This window comes from Macaca mulatta, chromosome 12, assembly GCF_049350105.2.
Source record: "Macaca mulatta isolate MMU2019108-1 chromosome 12, T2T-MMU8v2.0, whole genome shotgun sequence".
Taxonomy (NCBI): Eukaryota; Metazoa; Chordata; class Mammalia; order Primates; family Cercopithecidae; genus Macaca; species Macaca mulatta.
This window is the reverse complement of record NC_133417.1, coordinates 106,339,638-106,359,169: the sequence shown is the minus strand read 5'-3', so window position 1 is coordinate 106,359,169 and position 19,532 is coordinate 106,339,638. Positions and strand designations below refer to the sequence as shown.

The following is a 19,532-nucleotide window of genomic DNA, read 5'->3' as shown; positions in this document are numbered from 1 at the left end:
TAAATTCATTGATATGCCTGCCCAGGCAGTTCCCCACTGAATTTGACAAAATGCTGGATGTGTGCCCACAAATAAATACTTTGTTCCTGTGCCTCTGGATGCTGCAAACAAACATTTCTGTAAACATGGATTTTTCTGGTACCTAAGCTACCCCAACCATATTAATCTGCACACGATGCAATGCTGTGACTGGACTCTGACACTGCAGGAGCAGAACGCATTCTGAGACGTCAGCTTGCTCCTGCCCAAGTTGAAGGCAACTGGAACATCTGGGAAAAGGGGACTGGAATCCACCATCAGGGCTATTATAGCCTCATTAGTGGAGACACTTGCTCCCATCTTACATGGACTTTTCAATTCCACTTAAGGATTTTGCCAAAGAGGAGGGACTTCTGCCTGGTTGACCCCTGTGGTAATTTATGACATTTACACTCTCAGCACTATATGTGTTCCCTTGCAGTGTTACTTCCTGTACCAAAAGCATGCCTGGCCAGGTGCAGTGGCTCACGCCTGTAATCCCACCACTTTGGGAGCTGAGGCAGGTGAATCGCTTAAGGTCAGGAGTTTAAGACCAACCTGGCCAACATGGTGAAACTCCGTCTCCACTAAAAAAAATACAAAAATTCGCCGGGCGTGGTGGTGAGCGCCTGTAATCCCAGCTACTCGGGACACTGAGGCAGGAGAATTGCTTGAACCCAGGAAGCGGAGGTTGCAGGTGAACCAAGATCGCGCCATTGCACTCCAGCCTGGGCAACAGAGCGAAACTCAGTCTCAAAAAAAAAAAAAAAAAAAAAAAGATGGACTCCAGGCAATTCCCATTGTTGGGTCATTTAACTAGAAAACACTGTGCACAACCTGTCTTTGACCCTCACTGAGGTCATGAATGCTGCTGTTTCAGCTTTGGAGGCACGATGGGCAAGCCTCAATTCCCAGGCCTAACTAGTGTTGAATAAGTACATAGTCCTTGACATACTGCTGGCCAAGCAGAGGCCCATGCAACTGGCAACACTTCATGCTGTCCTGATCAGTGAGACTGGCAAAGTAAAACAGTTCATTGTCAGGCTTAGGAAAAAAGCCTGTCTCTCTAAAGTAGACTCAATGGGCTATGGGAACAAATGGTCACACTGGGGCTCATGGTTGTGTTCTATATTGCAGGCAGGCCTGATCATCCTGCTAGGAGTGATCTTGATCCTGACCATGGTCTGTTGTAACTGCAGACTAATAACCTGGCTCCTAACACAGACCATCAAAATCCAACCCATTCAGGTCCGTGATGGGGTAGCCTATGTTTCTCGCTTGGGCTCTGGAAAAAACCAAAGGATGGAGTTGAGGAATTATTTGGGCTCCAGGCTAAAATCCTATGTGTAATCTGTCAGGCCCAGCCATTGGCAATTACAAACGCTTCACCTGGTAGGCCAAACAGGGGATTGCTGCCCCTGTACCCCTCATTCCCTCCACAGACTTGAACAGACTTGGTGCATAATCCATGCGTGGCAGGTCCTTGAGGGAGCTGCAGTCAGCACTCAGCCCATCGCCTCCTGCATGCCTCAGGACAGCCATGCTGTTAGGCGTATTAAACTAACTTATCAAATCACCTAACTTGTTCAATTGGCCAGGCCCTCCAAAACAGTGTGGAACAATACATTAAGAATGATATTATCATGTTCCTGAGTTTAATGAGAAGCTCTCCAAAATTTCCTAATTAGTATGATTTTTGATTTGGGTTTCTGGTAGGTATTTTTATCAAGTTAGGGACTTTTCCTTACCTATTAGCTTCCTAGCAGTTGATAAAAATCAGAAAGGGGTATTAAATTATCAAAAAGAAATGTCAGGATCTTTTGAGATGATTATAGAATTTTTCTGTCTCAGTTTCTTAAAAGTAAATTATTTACATTATGCATGCAGATTCAAGGCTATGTGCACTTTGCAAAGTGAGTTGGGAAATTTCTTCTGTATCCTATAGCTGCCTTAATAACAGAAATTTTCTTGCGTGTAAATTGTTAATTGCTTTTAATTAAATGGAAATTAGGAAATTGACCTTTTTATGTATAGGAATCCTTTTCTATTGCTTTATCAATTATATTTTATTGTAGTAAGAACATTTAAGCAAGATCTACCCTCTTAGCAAATTTTTAAGTGTACAATACAGTATTGTTGACTATAGGTACAATGTGCAGCAGATCTCTAGAACTTACTCATCTTGCTTAACTAAAACTTTATGCTTGTTGACAGGCAACTCCTCATTTCCCCCTCCCCAGCCCCTGGCAAAACCACCATTCTACTCTTTGATTCTATAAATTTGACTACTTTAGATACCACATGTAAGTAGAATCACGCAGTGTTTGTCTTTCGGTGACTGGCTTATTTCACTTAGCATAACGTCTTCAAGATTCATCCATGTTGTCACATATTATAGAATTTCCCTCTTTTATAAGGCTGAATAATATTCCATTTTATGTGAATACCACGTTTTCTTTCCCCATTCATGTGTCCATGGATATTTAGGTTGTTTGCACATCTTGGCTACTATAAATAGTGCTGCTATGACCATGGGAGTATAACATATTTAGAAATCAAGAAGTATGGTGCTTCTAGCTTTGTTCTTCCTCAAAACTGATTTAGCTATTTGTGGGCCTTTTTATACTTTAGAGGTTTTTTTCTGTTAAAAAAAAATCCATTGGGATTTTAATAGAGATCACACCAAATTTGTAGATTGCTTTAGGTAGTATATGCAATAGACTGATGTTTGTTTTCCCTAAAACTCACATGTTGAAACCTAATCCCCAATGTGTTGGTATTTGGAGGTGGGACCTTTGGGAGGTGATTAGGTCATGAAGGTAGAGCACTTATGAATGGGACTAGTGTCTTATAAAAGAAATCCCAGCACTCTCCATCACCCTAATTCCATGAGGACACATGGAGAAGATGGCCATTTATGAACTAAAAAGCAGGCCGTCACTAGATAGCAAATCTGCTAGCTACTTGATCTTGAATTTCCTAGCCTCCAGAACTGTGAAAAATAAGTTTCTGTGTTTTGTAAGTCGCCAGTCTATGGTATTCTGTTTTAGCAGGCTGAATGAACTAAGGCACTATATATGCATGGATTTATTTCTGATCTCTCTCTTTTCTTCTGATGGCCTACATGTTTGTTTTTATGCTATTCCCATGCTGTTTCAATTACTATAGCTTTGTAATATATTTGAAACATATTATGAATCCCATATATGAAAAGCTCACATCTAACATCATACTCAACAGGGAAAATTTTCTTATATATGGTCTTGATGTTGAGACTCTTTCTTTCTATTTCCAGTTTGTTGAAAGTTTTTTTTTTTAATCACGAAAGGGTATTAAATTTTGTCAAATGCTTTCTCTGCATCTATTGAGATGATCATGTGATCTCTATATCCTTTACCCTGTTAATATGTCATTTCACATTGATTTATTTTTGCATATTGATCCATACTTGCATCCTAGAGATAAATCCCACTCGGTCATGATGTATGATTATTTAAATGCACAGTTGAATTTGATTTGCTAGTATTTTGTTATGAGTTTTTATATCTATATTCATATATTCATCAAGGATATTAACCTGCAGTTTTCTTTTCTTGTGGTGTCTTTGTTTGGTATTGGTGTCGGGTTAATGTTGGCTGCATAAAATGAATTTGGAAGTGTGCCCTGTTCTTCAATTTTTAAAAATAGTTTAAGAAGAACTGGCATTAATTCTTCCTGAGATGTTTGGAAGAATTCACCTGTGAAGCCATCTGGTCCTGGACTTCTTCGTTTTGGGAACGTTTTTGATTACTGACTAAACCTCCACATTAGTTACAGGTCTGTTCAGACTTTGTATTTCTTCATGATTCAGTTATCATAGATTGGAAGGTTTTATGAATTTATTCATTTCTTCTAGCTTATCCAATTTGTTGGCATAGAATTGTTCATTGTAGCCTCATGATCCTTTTTATTTCTGTGGCATCAGTTGTAATGTCTCCTCTTTCATTTCTGATATTGTTTATTTGAGTCTTCTTTCTTACTTAGTCTAACAGGATTTGTTGATTTTGTTTATCTTTTCAAAAAAACCAATTCTTTTGTTGTTCTTTTCAAAAAATTTGTTGATTTTTTTCTATTGCTTTTCTATTCTGTATTTTCTTAGTTTCTACTCTAATCTTTGTTATTTCCTTCTACTAATTTTGGGCTTAGTTCCTCTTCTTCCTCTTCTTCATCTTCGTCTCTCCTTGAGGCACAAAGTTAGACTGTTTACTTGAGATCTATCTTCTTTTTCACTGCAGATGTGTATTGCAAGAAAGTCCCTCTTAGTGCTGCTTTGCTTACTATTGCTTTTATCCTGTAAGTTTGGGTTGTTGTGTTTCTCTTTTTATTTATCTCAAGATGTTTCCTAATTTCTTTTTTGATTTTTTTGGCCTAATTGTTGTTCAAAAGTACGTTGTTTAATTTCCACATATTTGTGAACTTTCTATGTTTCCTTCTGCCATTGATTTTTAGTTTCATTCCCTCATGGTCAGAAAAGATACATGGTATGATTTCAATCTCTTAAATTTTCAAAGATTTGTTTTGTGACCCAATATGTGATCTACCTTGGAGAAAGTTCCATGTGCATTTGAGGAGAATGTGTGTTCTGCTGCTGTAGGGTGGAACGTTCTGTGTATTTCTGTTCAGTCCATTTGGTCTATAATGTTGTTTAAGTCCCCTTTTTCTTTATTAATCTTCTGTCTGAATGTTCTACCCATTATTTAAAGTACAGTGTTGAAGTAGGCATCATAGTTCTGCTCTTCTAAAGGGGAATGATTCTAATGCTTCTCTGTGGGTAGGGGGAATAGGAAAAGACAAAAATAACAGAAATTGTAAGACAGTGAATGGCCTTAAGAATTCTTTTCTGTCCTTGCAGACAATGGACCCTGAAGGAGAAGAGTGTTCCTGGGCCAAATCTGCATGCATACACACAGTTTGATCTGCCTGGTTTATGAGGCATTCACATCTAGGCCTTACCTCCCACATGCTAAAAATGGGTCTATTTGAGTAACACGGGTGCTTCAAAAGTCTCTGTGACTAATTTGAGGAGAAAAGGGGCACAGATGCAGAGGTAACTAGAAGGGATCATAAGTCCCCAGAATGCTCTGAAACTAGGGCCTTGCTGGTATCGGAAAGAAGGGCAAAAGAGAGCCAGACCTCAGGAACCTGGTTTCACTTATCAACAGACAAATGCTGTCCCAGCTCGCATCGGAAGCCACCAGGGACAATATCAAAAGTTTCACAATCACGCTGCAGTGTGAGCTTCCCGAGAGCAAGCTCTGGGAGGATCCGGGTAAGGATTGCCCGCCACCTGTGACGCCTCAACAGGGAGGAGCTCCTTGCTTGAAAAGGGAGAAAACTGCCAAACTGGAGATGAAGGAAACTGAAAGAAGTAGCCACTAAGAAAAAGCAACATGAACCCAAAGCACAATCAATCCAAGGTAACTGAGAATCCAGGAGAAAACAAATTAGAAAAGTAAACTGGTAAGTGTCTATGTAACTCCTTAAAAGGTTTGTTATTAACCAAAAAGTAAAAATCAAATCAGCCAATAACAACCAAAAAAAACCACTAGATATTAGATGAAGATATCCAATAGTGGAAGACAAATGCATTTTTAAGAAGTAAGGAAAAAACTGGTTGCAGTGGCTCACACCTGTAATTCCAGCATTTAAGAAGCTAAAGGTGGGCGGATTATTTGAGGCCAGGAGTTCGAAACCAGTCTGGTCAACATGGTGAAACCCCATCTCTAATAAAAATACAAAAAATTAGCCAGGCATAGTGGCAAATGCCTATAGTCCCAGCTACTCGGGAGGCTGAGGCAGGAGAATTGCTTGAACCCACGTGGCGGAGGTTGCAGTGAGCCGAAATAATGCCACTACACTCCAGCCTGAGTCACAGAGTAAGATTCCTTCTCAAGAAAAAAAAAAAGAAAAAGAAAGAAAGAAGGAAAGAAAGAAAGAGAGAAAGAAAGGAAAGAAAGGAAAAAGAAAGGAAAGAAAGGAAAAAGAAAGGAAAGAAAGAAAGAAAAAAAGCAAGAAAAATAAATAAATAAATGTTCCAGTGTTTTATTGTTTCCTACGCTGAGGTGGGAGCGAATATTCTCTGAAATTTTCTTGTAGGTAACCTTTAGAAAATTTAAATGATATCCCATATATTCCAGGCATATCTTCTCAAACACAGCAAGTTCCCCACTTGTCCCACAAGATGCCCCAAGCCTTCTCAAGGCTCCTCTGGGTCATCTGGATTTCAGCTCAGCCTTAGTTTCCTGACAACATCATGTTGTTCTGTCATACTTTTCTCTTTTGCCTCCCTTGTTATTTGTTACCCCCGCTTGGAATACTCTTTCCTCTTTGATATCTCCAAAGTGTGAATCCACACAACACTGTCCACTTCCTCCAGGAAGTCCACCCGGACTGCTCCCACCTAGTATATCTCTTTCACATTCTTGCACATTCAGTCAGAAACCTACAGCTGCTCTCCATTTGCCAAGAGGTTGTTTTCTAAGTTTATACCAAGGTTGCTTGATGAGATCACAAAATGCCACTTCCCATTTTTCCCCTAGCTGGTTTTTTAACCCATGTCATGCCTGACATCTAAACCTACTGCTTGATCACTACACAAGGCTGGCCCACAGACTGCTTTGGCACAAAGACCAAAGACTACTAGGCTCAACGTTAATTCCTGTCTTTCTGGGCCAAGATAAAGCCAGAAGACACAGAGCCATCCACTGATGCACCAGTAAATTAATGACTTTACAAACCAGCATGCATTCTTGCAGGGAGTGTGTGCGAGTGGGAAAAAAACTGTCTGGGTATCAAAATGATTCACCAAGCTGTACATTTACAACTTGTGAATTCTTCAGTATTTATGTAAGGTTTCAGCACAAATTTTACATCAGAAAATCAACATGACTCACTCCGGTCTTCTAATTTTCTATTTTTCCTCCAGGACTTTGCTGGATGTTTTCTTTTCTTTTTCTTTTTCTTTTTTTTTTTTTTTTCTCTGAAGATCTGCTGGAGAGATGTTTTCATAAAGATAAAGAAAAGGGTCTGGACAAGGTGGTTCATGCCCATAATCCCAGCACTTTGGGAAGCTGAGGCGGGCAGATCCCTTGAGGTCAAAAGTTTGAGACCAGCCTGGCCAACATGTTGAAACCCCATCTCTACTGAAAATACAAAAATTAGCTGGGCATGGTGGCAAGCGTCTGTAATCCCAACTACTCAGGAGGCTGAAGTGGGAGAATCTTTTGAACCTGGGAGGTGGAGTTTGCAGTGAGCCAAGAACTTTGCACTGCACTCCAGCCTGGGCAACAGAGCAAAACTCTGTCAAAAAAAAAAAAAAAAAAAGAGAGAGAGAGAAAAGGGTCATACTGGGGAAAAGGAACAAACACAGACACACTGAAAAGAATCCAGATGGTTAATAATATGACAGAGAATCGGAGACTATGAAGATTTAATTCAGAGGGGTGAGGATAGAAATAACTTGGCACTGCTTTTCAGCTAAATGTATTCTTTACTTGAAAACTTCTGTCTGACCAGGCACAGTGGCTCACGCCTGTCATCTCAGCACTTTGGACAGCTGAGGCAGTTGGATAGCTTGAGCCCAGGAGTTCAAGACAAGCCTGGGAAACATGATGAAACTCCATCTCTACAAAAAGTGCAAAGATTAACCAGGTGTGGTGGTGCACACCTTTAGTCCAGCTACTCAGGGATGGGGAGCTGAGGTGGGAGAATCACTTGAGCCTGGGAGGTTGAGTCTGCAGTGGGGCAAGGGTGCAGTGAGCCAAAGTCACACAACTGCACTCCAGCCTGGGCGACAGAGCCAAACTCTGTCTCTGAAAAAAAGAGACATTTTAGTAGAATTTTCATGTTGGCTTGCTGCCCTCTGGTGGGTTTATTAGGGTTTATCACAAACACTGTGGGACTCACTCTGGCAATGACCATTAACATAAAATACCAATGGTTCTTGGGCATAACTCTCCCCCTGGGAAGTCAGATCTTTGACTTCACGAAGTCAGGAATTTGTTATTGGCCTGGACAACAGAAACATATCTGGAAAATCCCCAAATATTTGGAAATGAAATAACACAACTCTAAATAATCCATGGGTCAAAAAATAAATCAAAAGTAAATTATGAAGTATTGAATTAAATTAAAATCAAAACAAAATATCAAAATGCTGCTAAAGCAAAGCTAGGGAAAATTTGCAGAACTAAATGCCTAAAAGGAGCAGAGGCGGGGAAGGGCAGGAGGACAGGATTCAAGAGGGCATACAAAATATTTTGGAGATAATATATATGTTCACTATCTTGTCTGCAGTGATAGTTCCACCCATATATATACAGTCATATGTCACTCAATGACGGACGTAAGTTCTGAGAAATGCATCATCAGTGATTTCGTCTTTATGCCAACATCATAGAATGTACTTACGCAAAACCTAGATGGTATAGCCTACTACACACCTAGGCTATATGGCCTAGACTATTACTCCTAAGATGCAAACCTACAGAGCATGTTACTGTATTGAATATTGTAGGCAACTGTAACACAATGGTAAGTATTTGCATATCTAAATATGTCCAAACATAGAAACAGTACAGTAAAAATACAGTATTATAACCTTATGAGACCACCATCATATATGTCATCTGTCATTGACTGAAATGGCACTTGAATATATATGAGTGTGTCTATATGACTGTATATATGTGTCATACATATGTCAAAATTTATCAAATTATATACTTTATATGCCATTTGTTGTATATCAATCATATCTAAGTAAAGCTGTTTTAAACAGCACGTGGCTGCACTATTAGTCAGTACAACTCAAGTGCAATTACTAAGACAATACTAAAAGCATATATAATTAACAAGCTAATAAAGGGGTAAGGTGAACTTTCTAAAATTACTTAATCCATCTAAAAGAAATGAAGAAAGTAAAGAGAACTGATGTCACAAATAGAAAACAACTGGAAATATAGTAGATTTTAGCCCAATTATATTGATAATTACATTAAATGAAAATGGACTAAATACTATAAGAAAAGTGCTTTCCAGAATACATTTTTCTAAAATAAAAGAAAAACCTGAACAATATACCACTTACAGCAGACATATTTCAAGCATAAGAACATCGAAACACTAACAGTATAAGGATGGAAAAAGATGTACCAACTGATGTCATTATACTAATATCACATAAGGCAGACATAAAGGAAAAATGATATGAATTTAAAATGAGAAATTGACAATCCACAGTCATAGTATAAGATTTTTATGTTCCTTTCTTGATAATGGGTAAGAAAGACGGACAAGCAGTAGAGTTATACAAGATTTGAACAACACAATTAACTTTGACCTAAATAACATAAAATCTTGACCTAAATAACATAAAATCAATTATGTTAGTGCCTTTCTTTCCTCATTCATAAAGTCACTACCATAATGATTCCTGCTGGCGAAGTCCCAAGATAGCCAAATAGGAACAGCTCCAGTCTACAACTCCCAGCATGAGCAATGCAGAAGACGGGTGATTTCTGCATTTCCAACTGAGGTACCGGGTTCATCTCACTGGGGCTTGTCAGACAGTGGGTGCAGCCCACAGAGCGTGAGCTAAAGCAAGGCAGGATCGCCTCACCTGGGAAGCACAAGGGGTTGGGGAATTCCCTTTGCTAGCCAAGGGAAGCCGTGACAGATGGCACCTGGAAAATCGGGACACTCCCACCCTAATACTGCACTTTTCCAAGAGTCTTAGCAAAGGGCACACCAGGAGATAATATCCCGCACCTGGCTTAGAGGGTCCCACACCCACGGAGCCTTGCTCACTGCTAGCACAGCAGTCTGAGATCGAACTGCAAAGGTGCGGGAGAGTGTCCGCCATTGCTGAGGATTGAGTAGGCAAACAAAGCGGCCAGGAAGCTCAAAATGGGTGGAGCCCACTGCAGCTCAAAGAGGCCTGCCTGCCTCTGTAGACTCTACCTCTGGGGGCAGGGCATAGCTGAGCAAAAGGCAATAGAAACTTCTGCAGACTTAAACGTCCCTGTCTGACAGCTTTGAAGAGAGTAGTGGTTCTCCCAGCATGGAATTTTGAGATCTGAGAATGGACAGACTGCCTCCTCAAGTGGGTCCCTCCCAATAGCGGCCAACTGACACCTCATACGGCCAGGTGCCTCTCTGAGACAAAGCTTCCAGAGGAACAGGAAGCAATATTTGCCATTCTGCAATATTTGCTGTTCTGCAGCCTCTGCTGGTGACACCCGGGCAAACAGAGTCTGGAGTGGACCTCCAGCAAACTCCAACAGACCTGCAGCTGAGGGTCCTGACTATTAGAAGGAAAACTAACAAACAGAAAAGACATCCACACCAAAACCCCATCTGTATATCACCATCATCAAAGACCAAAGGTAGATAAAACCACAAAGATGAGGAGAAACCAGAGAAGAAAAGCTGAAAATTCTAAAAATCAGAGCGCCTCTTCTCCTCCAGAGGAACACATCTCCCACCAGCAACGGAACAAAGTTGGATGGAGAATGACTTTGACAAGTTGAGAGAAGAAGGCTTAACACGATCGATAATAACAAACTTCTCTGAGCCAAAGGAGGTTATTTGAACACAACACAAAGAAGCTAAAACCCTTGAAAAAAGTTTAGACGAATGGCTAACTAGAATAAACAGCGGAGAGAAGACCTTAAATGACCAGATGGAGCTGAAAACCATGGCACAAGAACTACGTGATAAATGCACAAGTTTCAGTAGCTGATTTGATCAAGTGGAAGAAAGTGTATTAGTGATTGAAGATCAAATGAATGAAATGAAGCAAGAAGAGAAGTTTAGAGAAAAAAAGTAAAAAGAAACAAACCAAGCCTTCAAGAAATATGAGACTATGTGAAAAGACCAAATCTACATCTGATTGCTGTACCTAAAAGTGATGGGGAGAATGGAACCAAGTTGGAAAACACTCTTCAGATATTATACAGGAGAACTTCCCCAACCGAGAAAGGCAGGCCAACATTCAAATTCGGGAAATACAGAGAATGCCACAAAGATACTCCTCGAGAAGAGCAACTCCAAGACACGTAATTGTCAGATTCGCCAAAGTTGAAATGAAGGAAAAAATGTTAAGGGCAGCCAGAGAGAAAGATCGGGTTACCCACAAAGGGAAGCCCATGAGACTAACAGTGGATCTCTCGCAGAAACCCTGCAAGCCAGAAGAGAGTGGGGGCCAACATTCAATATTCTTAAAGAAAATAATTTTCAACCCATAATTTCATATCCAGCCAAACTAAGCTTCATAAGTGAAGGAGAAATAAAATCCTTTACAGACAAGCAAATGCTGAGAGATTCTGTCACCACCAGGCCTGCCTTACAAGAGCTCCTGAAGGACCACTAAACCTGGAAAGGAACAACCGGTACCAGCCACTGCAAAAACATGCCAAATTGTAAAGACCGTCGATGCTAGGAACAAACTGCATCAAGTAACGAGCAAAATAACCAGCTAATATCATAATCAGAGGATCAAATTCACATATAACAATATTAACCTTAAATGTAAATGGGCTAAATGCTCCAACTAAAAGACACAGACTGGCAAATTGGATAAAGAGTCAAGACCCATCAGTGTACTGCTTTCAAGAGACCCATCTCACGTGCAGAGACACACATAGGCTCAAAATAAAGGGATGGAGGAAGATCTACCAAGCAAATGGAAAACAAAAAAAGGCAGGGGTTGCAATCCTAGTCTCTGATAAAACAGACTTTAAACCAACAAAGATCAAAAGAGACAAAGAAGGCCATTACTTAATGGTAAAGGGATCAATTCAACAAGAAGAGCTAACTATCCTAAATATATACGCACCCAATACAGGAGCACCCAGATTCATAAAGCAAGTCCTTAGAGACCTACAAAGAGACTTAGACTCCCACACAATAATAATGGGAGACTTTAACACCCCACTGTCAACATTAGACAGATCAATGAGACAGAAAGTTAACAGGATATCTAGGAATTGAACTCAGTTCTGCACCAAGCACACCTAATAGACATTTACAGAACTCTCCACCCCAAATCAACAGAATATTTATTCTTCTCAGCACCACATCACACTTATTCCAAAATTGACCACATAGTTGGAAGTAAAGCACTCCTCAGCAAGTGTAAAAGAACACAACTTATAACAAACCGTCTCTCAGACCACAGTGCAGTCAAACTAGAACTCAGGATTAAGAAACTCACTCAAAACCGCTCAACTACATGGAAACTGAACAACCTGCTCCTGAACAACTACTGGGTACATAACAAAATGAAGGCAGAAATAAAGATGTTCTTTGAAACCAATGAGAACAAAGACACAACATATCAGAATCTCTGGCACACATTTAAAGCAGTGTGTAGAGGGAAATTTACAGCACTAAATGCCCACAAGAGAAAGCAGGAAAGATCTAAAATTGACACCCTAACATCATAATGGAAAGATCTAGAGAAGCAAGAGCAAACACATTCAAAAGCTAGCAGAAGATAAGAAATAACTAAGATCAGAGCAGAACGGAAGGAGATAGAGATACACAAACCCTTCAAAAAATCAACAAATCCAGGAGCTAGTTTTTTGAAGATCAACAAAATTGATAGACCACTAGCAAGACTAATAAAGAAGAAAAGAGAGAAGAATCAAATAGATGAAATAAAAAATGATAAAGGGGATATCACCACCAATCCCACAGAAATGCAAACTACCATCAGAGAATACTATAAACACCTCTACGCAAATAAACTAGAAAATCTAGAAGAAATGGATAAATTCCTGGACATATACATCCTCCCAAGACTAAACCAGGAAGAAGTTGAATCCCTGAATAGACCAATAACAGGCCCTGAAATTGAGGCAATAATTAAGAGCCTATCAACCAAAAAAAATTCCAGGACCAGACGGATTCACAGCCAAATTCTACCAGAGGTACAAAGAAGAGCTGGTACTATTCCTTCTGAAACTATTCCAATCAACAGAAAAAGAGAGAATCCTCCCTAAACCATTTTATGAGGCCAGCAGCATCCTGATACCAAACCCTGGCAGAGACACAAGAAAAAAAGAGAATTTTAGACCAACATCCCTGATGAACATTGATGCAAAAATCCTCAATAAAATACTAGCACACTGAATCCAGCAGCACATCAAAAAGCTTATCTACCATGATCAAGTTGGTTTCATCCCTGGGATGCAAGGTTGGTTCAATATATGCAAATCAATAAATGTAATCCATCATATAAACAGAACCAAAGACAAAAACTACATGATTATCTCAATAGATGCAGAAAAGGCCTTCGACAAAACTCAACAGCACTTCATGCTAAAAACTCTCAATAAATTAGATATTGATGGGATGTATCTCAAAATAATAAGAGCTATTTATGACAAACCCACAGCCAATATCATACTGAATGGGCAAAACTGGAAGCATTCCCTTTGAAAACTGGCACAAGACAGGGATGCCCTCTCTCACCACTCCTATTCAACATAATGTTGGAAGTTCTGGCCAGGGCAATCAGGCAGGAGGAAGAAATAAAGGGTATTCAATTAGGAAAAGATGAAATCAAACTGTCCCTGTTTGCAGATGACATGATTGTATATTTGGAAAACCCCATCATCTCAGACCAAAAGCTCCTTAAGCTGGTAAGCAACTTCAGCAAAGTTTCAGCATACGAAATCAATGTGCAAAAATCACAGGCATTCCTGTACACCAATAACAAACAGAGAGCCAAATCATGAGTGAACTCCCATTTACAATTGCTTCAAAGAGAATAAAATACCTAGGAATCCAACTTACAAGGGATGTGAAGGACCTCTTCAAGGAGAACTACAAACCACTGCTCAACGAAATAAAAGAGGACGCAAACAAATGGAAGAATATTCCATGCTCATGGATAGGAAGAATCAATATCACGAAAATGGCCGTACTGCCCAAGTTAATTTATAGATTCAATGCCATCCCCATCAAGCTACCAATGACTTTCTTCACAGAATTGGAAAAAACTACTTTAAAGATCATATGGAACCAAAAAAGAGCCTGCATTGCCAAGACAATCCTAAGCCAAAAGAACAAAGCTGGAGGCATCATGCTACCTGACTTCAAACTATACTACAAGGCTACAGTAACCAAAACAGCATGGTACTGGTACCAAAACAGAGATATAGGCCAATGGAACAGAACAGAGCCCTCAGAAATAATACCACACATCTACAACCATCTGATCTTTGACAAACCTGACAAGAACAAGAAATGGGGAAAGGATTCCCTATTTAATAAATGGTGCTGGGAAAACTGGCTAGCCATATATAGAAAGCTGAAAGTGGATCCCTTCCTTACACCTTATATAAAAATTAATTCAAGGTGGATTAAAGACTTAAATGTTAGACCTAAAACCATAAAAACCCTAGAAGAAAACCTAGGTGACACCATTCAGACCATAGGCATGGGCAAGGACTTCCTGTCTAAAACACGAAAAGTAATGGCAACAAAAACCAAAATTGACAAATGGGATCTAAGTAAACTAAAGAGCTTCTGTACAGAAAAAGAAACTACCATCAGAGTGAATAGGCATCCTGCAGAATAGGAGAAAATTTTTACAATCTACCCATCTGACAAAGGGCTAATATCCAGAATCTACAAAGAACTTAAAGAAATGTACAGGAAAAAATCAACCCCATCAAAAAGTGGGCAAAGAATATGAACAGACACTTCTCGAAAGAAGACATTTATGCAGTCAACAGACACATGATAAAAACTCATCATCACTGGCCATCAGAGAAATGCAAATCAAAACCACAATGAGATACCATCTCACACCAGTTAGAACGGCGATCATTAAAAAGTCAGGAAACAGGCTGGGCGCGTTGGCTCAAGCCTGTAATCCCAGCACTTTGGGAGGCCGAGACGGGTGGATCACAAGGTCAGGAGATCAAGACTATCCTGGCTAACATGGTGAAACCCCGTCTCTACTAAAAATACAAAAAAATTAGCCAGGCGTGGTAGCGGGTGCCTGTAGTCCCAGCTACTCGGGAGGCTGAGGCAGGAGAATGGTGTGAACCCAGGAGGCGGAGCTTGTAGTGAGCCTAGATCGCGCCACTGCACTCCAGCCTGGGTGACAGAGCAAAAACTCCGTCTCAAAAAAAAAAAAAAAAAAAAAGTCAGGAAACAACAGGTGCTGGAGAGGATGTGGAGAAATAGGAACACTTTTACACTGTTGGTGGGACTGTAAACTAGTCCAACCATTGTGGAAGACAGTGTGGCGATTCCTCAAGGATCTAGAGCTAGAAATACCATTTGACCCAGCCATCCCATTACTGGGTATACACCCAAAGGATTATAAATAATGCTGCTATAAAGACACATGCACACGTATGTTTATTGCGGCACTATTCACAATAGCAAAGACTTGGAACCAACCCAAATGTCCATTAATTATAGACTGAATTAAGAAAGCATGGCACATATACACCATGAAATACTATGCAGCCATAAAAAAGGATGAGTTCATGTCCTTTGTAAGGACATGGATGAAGCTGGACACCATCATTCTCAGCAAACTATCGCAAGGACAGAAAACCAAACACCGCATGTTCTCACTCATAGGTGGGAATTGAACAATGAGAACACTTGGACACAGGATAGGGAACATCGCACACCAGGGCCTGTTGTGGTGTGGAGGGAGGAGGGAGGGATAGCATTAGGAGATATACCTAATGTAAATGATGAGTTAATGGGTGCAGCACACCAACATGATACATGTATACATATGTAACAAACCTGTAGGTTGTGCACATGTACCCTAGAACTGAAAGTATAATAAAAATAAAAATAATAATTCCTGCATGTGAAGGTTATTATGAGAATCAAATGAGTTAATACATGCAAATTCTTAGAACAGCTCCTGGCATGCAGAGTAAATTTTTTTTTTTTTTTTTTTTTTTTTTTTTTTTTTTGAGACGGAGTCTCGCTCTGTCGCCAGGGCTGGAGCGCAGTGGCCGGATCTCAGCTCACTGCAAGCTCCGCCTCCCGGGTTCCCGCCATTCTCCTGCCTCAGCCTCCTGTGTAGCTGGGACTACAGGCGCCCGCCACCTCGCCCGGCTAGTTTTTTGTATTTTTTTAGTAGAGACGGGGTTTCACCGTGTTCGCCAGGATGGTCTCGATCTCCTGACCTCGTGATCCGCCCGTCTCGGCCTCCCAAAGTGCTGGGATTACAGGCTTGAGCCACCGCGCCCGGCCTAAATTTATAATAATTAGGAACTTAACTGAGAAATAAAAGCATAAGTATATTGCTTTCATATAGTAGACACATTACATAAAAATGCATAAATTTTTATTATGTGGTCACATTATCTAAAAATGTGAAATTAACCAGGCGTGGTGGCTCAGGCCTATAATCCCAGCACTTTGGGAGGCCAAGGTGGGTAGATCACTTGGGGCCAGAAGTTTGAGACCAGCCTGGCCAACATGGTGAGATCCCCATCTCTATTGAAAATATGAAAAAAAATTAACCAGGCATGGAGGTGGGTGCCTGTAATCCCAGCTACTCAGGAGGCTGAGACATGAGAATCACTTGAACCCGGGAGGCAGAGGTTGCAGTGAGCCGAGATGGCACCATTGCATTCCAGGCTGTGCGACAGAGTGAGACTCTGTCAAAAAAAAAAAAAAAATTAAATAGCAGAAGAGACAGCTTTAAATGTTCAAAATGGTACCACAGGGAGAGGAACTGGGAAGTGGGGAGTAGTGAGATCTCCCACTGCTGAATGAATGCTGCCGTCTCCTTCTCTTTCTCAGTCAGGAGTATCTGGTAATACCTATTCCTTGCGCCAACTAGGAAATCACTGACTTCCGGCCAATCATTTATAGTCTGCTCCATTCCCTTCCCAATGTTCCCAGACAGAAAAGCACATGTGCAGATTAAAGCACAGACTCAGATTAAAAAGAGTTCCTCTATATTATACTAAAATCACTGATTGCTAACCAGGGCTCGTTTTAGAACTTTCCCTAAACAGCCTGAGCTTCCATAGTTGAATCAGCACTGGGCACCTCAGATGCTGTCTCTCAGGGCATCCTGGCCTTCAACACAAATGTCACCACATTGCTCACTTCAGTCATTCCTAAATGACTTTGACAATGTTTGTCATATTCCTTATTACTGGTTCTTTAATTTCCTGTATTTTTAATTGGCTCTCTTTACTGAAATAAAAATTTACATGAACAAAGTTTTTTAAACGAACATTTTATATCACTACCACAAATGGAAAAGCACTGCATTTGCTACAAAAGAGGAACTGTAAAAAATAAATAAAATAAGAATGTAACACCGTTACTAAATTCCAGCTAGATACTATTGCTTACTCTTTTGTCAAAAAGGGAAATTAGCATGTTTTGAGACATGATAAGATATGTTAGCCCTGGCCAAGCATGGTGGCTCGTGCTTGTAATCCTAGCACTTTGGGAGGCCAAGGAGGGTGGATCACTTGAGATCAGGAGTTCCAAACCAGCTTGGCCATCATGGTGAAACCCCGTCTCTACTAAAAATACAAAAAATTAGCTGGGTGTGGTGGCATGCACCTGTGATTCCAGCTACTCAGGAGTTTGAGGCAGGAGAATCGCTTGAACCCAGGAGGCGGAGGTTGCAGTGAGCCAAGATCGTGCCACTGCACTCCAGCCTGGGCGACAGGGCAAGACACCATCTCAAAAAAAAAAGAAGAAAAGAAAAAAAAAATGGCTGGTGCGGTGGCTCACACCTGTAATTCCAGCACTTTGGGAGGCCGAGGTGGGCGGATCACCTGAGGTCTGGAGTTTGAGACCAGCCTGACCAACATGGAGAAACCCCGTCTCTACTAAAAATCCAAAATTAGCCAGGCATGGTGGTGCATGCCTGTAATCCCAGCTACTCAGGAGATTGAAGCAGAATTGCTTTAACCTGGGAAGCAGAGGTTGCGGTGAGCCGAGATCCTGCCATTGCACTCCAGCCTGGGCAACAACAGCAAAACTCCATCTCAAAAAAAAAAAAAAAAGGTAAGGGAATCATAAAGAATAACTGGCCAGGTGCGGTGGCTCACGCCTGTAATCCCAGCACTTTGGGAAGCCGAGGCGGGCGGATCATGAGGTCAGGAAATCGAAACCATCCTGGCTAACACGGTGAAACCCCGTCTCTACTAAAAATACAAAAATTAGCTAGGCACGGTGGCACACGCCTGTTGTCCCAGCTACTCGGGAAGCTGAGGTGGGAGAATTACTCAAACCCAGGAGGCGGAGATTGCAGTGAGCTGAGATCTCGCCACTGCACTTCTGGCTGGGCGATAGAGCAGACCGCCTCTCAAAAAAAAAAAAAAAAAGAATAACTTTTCACTATGTGAGCCATTTTTGTTTAGTGCATAATGTCTGCATACTCCCCAGTATCCCCTGCAGCTCCTCCACAGTTGTGGGGTCCCGCCCTACAGGAAGACAATGCATTTTAGCTCAGAGTACAGGTCTCAAAAACTTGGCTAAATATTTCCCCCTTCCACTCATACCAGTGTACAGGGAACAATAATGGATTAATGGATTAATAACCAAAGAGAGGGCAGGTAGGTCCCAACTGGCATCTGCTCCACTCGGCCCACTGGTGTCTAGACAGGGCATAGTAATAGTGTTCACCACTTCTCTTTCCCCCAAACCTCCTCTGGAAATTCCAGGCTTACCTCAATATTCCCAAGGTTCAAGTGACCAACTCAAGGGCTCAGGCTGCTGAGGCCCAACCTCACGTGCCCAGAAAGTGGACGCACCCAGAGGTTGCTCCTGGAAGGAAGGAGAAATGACGGTGAGTAGAAGCCAGTGTCAGCCGCTCTAGCTGGGCCCTCCTTCTACTGATGTCTTGACCTGCAGTCCACAGCCTCTGGGCAAGGAACTAAAGTCGTTTTGAGCCAGCAGGGTCAGACTTCTAGAAGCAGCCAGCTAAGGTAAAGGATCTGTCCTTTACGCCCTGGAAAACAGTCTGGAGAGGTGGAACCCGCCTAGACTTCAATATCAGACAGATCTGGATTCAAATCCCAGCTCTGCCTCTCACTTACTGAGGAATCTAAACAACTCCTTTTGTTTCACTCAGCCTCCATCTTTTCATGTGGAAAAGAACTGCTTGGTAAGGTTGCTGTGGGGAGTGAGTAAAGCAATATACGTAGTGCTTAATCTCACAGACAGCAGATGCTCCAGAAATGCTCATTCTCTTGCCCACTGGTATTCCTCAGGCAGCCACCAGTCACCTTCTTCTGAAGCTGTTGGAGGGGTACGGGCAGGCAGGAAGCTCAGTCTGAACAACCCGACTTCAGACCAGCTCAGACACAAGGTGAAACAGAAACCGAAAGCTCAGAGTACATGACTTACCTCCTCCAAACCTTTGCTCCAGCCACTGCCACTCCCCAGAGAACGCCCTCCCCATCTCCTCCCACCCACTGCAGAGAGTGCTCACATTCTCCACTGTTTATCAGACA

General features: G+C 41.3%; 1 protein-coding gene across 6 annotated transcripts in view; it reads right to left on the bottom strand.

Moving 5' to 3' along the window:
- The window catches only part of CASP8 (caspase 8), a 60,083-nt gene extending 40,674 nt beyond the window's left edge, over positions 1 to 19,409 (bottom strand). Inside the window, exons 1-2 of one of the 6 annotated variants that reach the window (XM_015110650.3) lie at positions 19,237 to 19,409; positions 18,747 to 18,843 (exon numbers count right to left, since the gene is read on the bottom strand). The gene's annotated coding sequence lies outside the window, so the exon portion shown is untranslated. Of the gene's footprint in view, positions 1 to 18,746; positions 18,844 to 19,115 lie in introns of all 6 variants that reach the window. The other 5 variants (XM_015110651.3, XM_077957369.1, XM_015110648.3 and 2 more) reach the window with 5 other exon arrangements.
- Between the last annotated feature and the right edge of the window lie 123 nt (positions 19,410 to 19,532).